Source organism: Musa acuminata, chromosome BXJ3-8 (assembly GCF_036884655.1).
Source record: "Musa acuminata AAA Group cultivar baxijiao chromosome BXJ3-8, Cavendish_Baxijiao_AAA, whole genome shotgun sequence".
Taxonomy (NCBI): Eukaryota; Viridiplantae; Streptophyta; class Magnoliopsida; order Zingiberales; family Musaceae; genus Musa; species Musa acuminata.
In genome coordinates, this window is record NC_088356.1 from 19,949,061 (window position 1) to 19,954,102 (window position 5,042).

General features: G+C 40.7%; 1 long non-coding RNA gene across 1 annotated transcript; it reads right to left on the reverse strand.

Annotated features, from left to right (window-relative positions):
• Window positions 1–983: 983 nt before the first annotated feature.
• On the reverse strand, window positions 984–5,042 carry LOC135645262 (uncharacterized). The gene is made up of 2 exons (XR_010498710.1): window positions 3,557–5,042; window positions 984–1,286 (listed from the first exon to the last, which is right to left on the reverse strand). It is a non-coding gene; the product is annotated as an uncharacterized LOC135645262 (long non-coding RNA).

A 5,042-nucleotide genomic window follows, 5' to 3' on the forward strand; every position in this document is an offset into this window, starting at 1 on the left:
TATAGTTGGAAAATGTGTATACCAATGAGAATGGATCAAATATATTGACAAAGTCTTTATCTAAGGAGAAACTTAAAGTATATAGGGGAAGAGCGGGCTTAGTATAACCCACCATATGAGTTGGAGGAAGAGAATTGTTGGGTCCAGCCCATATGTGGGCTTGGACTGGATAATTGGGCTTTTTGAGCCTAAATCAATAATCAAAAGGAAAAAGAAGTGTGTAATTTAGGACAGAAAAAAGAACAGGGTTTTGTGCAGTGTGCATTCATGCAGCGGGAGAACAACGGCTTGTAGAGAGAGAAAAAGGAGAGAGAAAATTAGGGGTTAAACTTTGTCAGTTTTGGCTCAAATTTTATGTGAAGACTTCTTGTAGCAAGCTCTACAATCCTAATAGTGTTGATCTACAGTTTACCTTCTCTGAGGTACTTTCCTGTGATATCCATTTTATGAGATTTAAAATTCTCTTATGATGAGATCTATCTATCTGATGAAGATATGCTATTCTTGAGCTAAGATATATGATCTTGATGTTATTGTGATCCTCTTATTATTTTAGAGAAGACTTATTATGAACCTATTATCATTACTATTGATAGTGAAAGTTTAAGGTGGACTACGGTCTCGTGATTTTTTCCGCATTGGGTTTTCCACATTAAAAATTTGGTCTCACTATGTGATTGATTTATTGCTCTACTATTTATGTTATTCTAGTTGATATGAGCATTTTGATATCAAGTTGATATTTTGATGAAGAACCCAATTTGATATACAAAGAAGGAAAAAATTTATTCCACTTTAACTGTCATGCCCCCTCAAAATATCCATGATATTAAAATAATTTCATCACAAACCAATCCAGGATCCAAACTAACATTTGAGGACACTGAAAACATTCTATCAAATTCACATCTATAAAACCTGTGCAGTTTATAATCATATATCACATCACTCGATAATTCACATTTATGGCAACCCAAGCCAACTTGACAAACATGAACAACATTTATAAATCCACAAGCTAAATAAATTATACAATCAGAACTCCAACTATTCACCACAAGTTCATATCGTCATAAATTAGACTTAACATTCCGAAATTCCAAATAAGAGAGATCTTCTAACACTTTTACACAGTATATCCATTTCGATTCATCAACAACATTTCATTACATACAAAATATACTTATACAACAATAGCATAACAACCAACAAGACTTGCCCATAATTCTGAATAGCTATCCACTGCCTCAGCCCAAATCAAACATCTCAAATGGTGACAAGCTTACCTGAAAGATTTATATAACAACGGAGTGAGCTAAAAACAGCTCAACAAGTGACAAAGCATATTCAGAACAAAAGGAATGGTTTCAAATAAGTAAGGTATCATAATGCAAGGCAGAATACAAGAATTCTCAAGGATACCATCTCATTAGATACAAAATCATATGTATCATGTCATTCAAAACATATTTGATTCATAACAAATGGAGCATAGAGTAATTGGAGCATATCAATAGCGTACGAGATGTTCTGGAGCATATCAATGGCAAATGGTACATTTCGAAGCATATCAATAACAAATGAAACATATCGGAGCTTATCAATGGCATATGAAATGTTCCGGAGCATATCAATGGCGTATGGAACATTTCGAAGCATATCAATAACAAATGAAATGTTTCGGAGCTTATCAATGGCGTATGAAATGTTCCGGAGCATATCAATGGCGTATGGAACATTTCGAAGCATATCAATAACAAATGAAATGTTTCGGAGCTTATCAATGGCGTATGAAATGTTCCGGAGCATATCAACGGCATATGAAACATTTCGAAGCATATCAATAACAAATGAAATGTTTCGGAGCTTATCAATGGCGTATGAAATGTTCCGGAGCATATCAACGGCATATGGAACATTTCGAAGCATATCAACAGTGAATGAAACTTTTCAGAGCATATCAATAACAAATACCGTACAGAAGCTCAAACGTCGTCTTTGACGTTGCAATCATATCATTCTTATCCAAAGCTTGTACAGAAACACATAACCAAAGCTCTGGATATCATATCAAACATATAGAAGGTGTAGTGGGATCTCAGTCAGAATGTGATTCATCCATTTCTGAATGACCACCTGACAAAAGTCTCCCACGTCTGGGAGCTCCATCCACCCACGTCTAGGTGAAGTCAGAGGGGGCCGGCAGAGCATCGCAGGCTCTAAGCACACACCCTTTACCATTTCTGGCAAAGGTCCAGAATAACACCCTTTACCATTTCTGGCAAAGGTCCAGAATAACATCCTTTACCATTTCTGGCAAAGGTCCAGAATAACACCCTTTACCATTTCTAGCAAAGGTCCAGACAATCCCACAACACCAGAGTACAAGAGGACAGTTTTATCAATAAGTAGCATATATCGGAAGCACACGCGGAACAACAAAACGTACATGTGCCTTTACGAGTCAATACGAAGTAAGCAATAATCTTTCACACTAGTATTCAGATTTTGAAAGGAAATGGAATAGGCACATATCGAAAGCAAATGCGGAACAATGGGATACACATGTGCCTAAATGAGTCAATACGATATAGCATAAACGTTACACAATAGTTTTCAAGAATGCAAATAACTTTAAGGACAAGAGCATAAAAGAATTAAAAGCAGTAATATAAAGCTCAATTGAATAAGAAAGCTAAAGGATATCAATTTCCAAAGGAATGAAATCAGAATATTAGAAATCGACCAAAGCTCGATTTCTGGCAGAATACAAGAGGCACATTGAACAAATGATTCAAACTATCAATCGTGCTCCAATTTACTCAGAAATATATCATTGGATTATACTTTCAGATAAGACAGGCTTCATATTAATTGAACTGTCCAATAGAGAGAGTTACAAATAATTTGGTAAACAAGGGTCGTGGAACAAAATCTCTGTTTGGCAGAATTCATAATGTCAGATTCAACAGATAACTGGGCAGGTGTTTGGATTCCAAATCTTTCAATCCATATATCAAAAGAAAGATCTATGAGTCTAGTTTCCAATGAAATAATGCTTTGAATAATTCAATGTTTGCAACAGGGACTTATAAGCAGTTCAGTATCAAAAGGTCAGAAATTACGATCCCTGTTTTGCAGAATCTGTAGGCTCATTTGAAACAGAAGTTTGGGCAGACAAACTTACTCCGAATTCTTAAAATAAGCTATCAAAACAAAGGTTTATGAGTCTATATTCTGATCAAATAAGTTTTGTCCAAATCAGATGTCAATACATGAAGTTGTAATCATAACAAGGTAGAAAGGTCAGAATCTTAGAAGTTGCACAGATTCGAATCGTTACGTCTAAACAGGAGATATATCAAATGCAAGGCTAGAACAATTCAAAGTTCCTCATATTCAAAGCAAATGTAGAGGTAAAATTGCAGAGAGGAAAGATCAGGATACTTGCAATAGGAAAGATTAGAATAATTACAGGAGAAACGATCGGGAAACTTGCAATAGAAAGGATCGAAACATTTGCAATAGAAAGGATCGAAACAAGCGGGAAACTTGCCTTTCAAATATTTTGATCCGAAGATCCAAAGAATGTGTCAGCCCAAATCCTTCTACTTTTCCTCCACAACTGCAGCTCATGCAGAACATAGAGGCATAGTCACCTGCTCTCTCTTACTCTCATTCCTTCGTTTTCTTTTTTTCAAACGCAGCTATCACAACCACCGCCGCTGCCGCTGCTGCATACGCAGTCACTGTCGCTGCGGCCGCATTCCCGTCCGTAACCCCTTTTTTCCCCTTTCCTTTCCTTTCTTTCCCAACTGCAACTGCCGCAGTCGCAGTCACAGCCATGGCCGCAGCCACCACAACCGCAGCCTCTTCTTCCTCCCCTGCTCTATTTCCACTCCTCTCTTCCAGCTGCAGCTGCCACTGCCACAGCTGCCTCCCCTTTTCCTCTTCCTCTCTTCTTCCCTTTTCCTTTCTCTTCTTCTTCCTTTCCTTCTCTTCTTTCCCAGCTGCACTGCTGCAGTCGCAGCCTCAGCCACAGCCACAGCCTCTTCTTCCTCCCCTGCTCATCTTCCTCTCCTTCTTCTCTTCCAACTGCAGCTGCCATCGCCGCAGCCGCAGCCCCTTCTTTCCCTTCTCTTCTTCCTCTCCTTCCCTTCTTCCTTTCTCTTCCTCTTTCCCTGCCATAGCTGCAGCTGCCACAGCCGCAGCCGCAGCCGCAGCCGCAGCTACTTCTTTCCCTTCTCCTCTTCCTTCTCCTTCCTTTCTTCTTCTTCTCTTCTTCTCCTTCCTCCCCTTCTTCTCCCCGACGAACAGCACCTCCTTTCCTCTGTTTCCTCTTGCAGGAAACAGAGGTGCTGCCTCTTCACCCGCTTCTACTTCCTCTCTTCTTCCTCACCATCTCTTCCTCTCCTTCTCTTCCAGCTGCAGATTCCACCGCCGCAGCCGCAGCTCCTCCTTTCCCTTCTCTTCTTCTTCTCCTCTTCTTCTTCCCTCCTCCTCCCCAGCGTCACACACACCCTCTCCTCTGTTTCCTCTGCAGGAAACAGAGGTATCACAACCTCTTCTCCTGCTTCCTCTTCCTCTTCTCTTCCTCTTCTTCTTCTCCTCCTCTTCGAATGCCCCAAACCTCTCCTCTGTTTCCACCTGCAGGAAACAGAGGTGCTGCAGCCCTAGCTGCTGCCACCTCTCGCTCCTCTCCCTCTTCCCTCTCTTCTCCTTCTCTTCTTCTCCTCTTCCTTTTTTTTCCTCCCCAACGCCACACACCTCCTCGCTGCAGCCTCGCCACAGCTATCCTCCTCTCTTCTTCTTCTTCTTCCTCCCCAACGCCCCACACATCCTCTCCTCTGTTTCCACCTGCGGGAAACAGAGGTGCTGCAGCCCTAGCTGCAGCTGCTACCTCTCTCTCTCTCTCCTCTCCATCTTCCCTCTCTTCTTCTTCTTCTTCTTCTTTTCTTCTCTTCTCCCTCTTCTTCCTAATCTCTTCTTTTCCCTACTCTTCTTCTTTTCTTCTCTTCTCCCTCAACTTCTCTTCTTCTTCT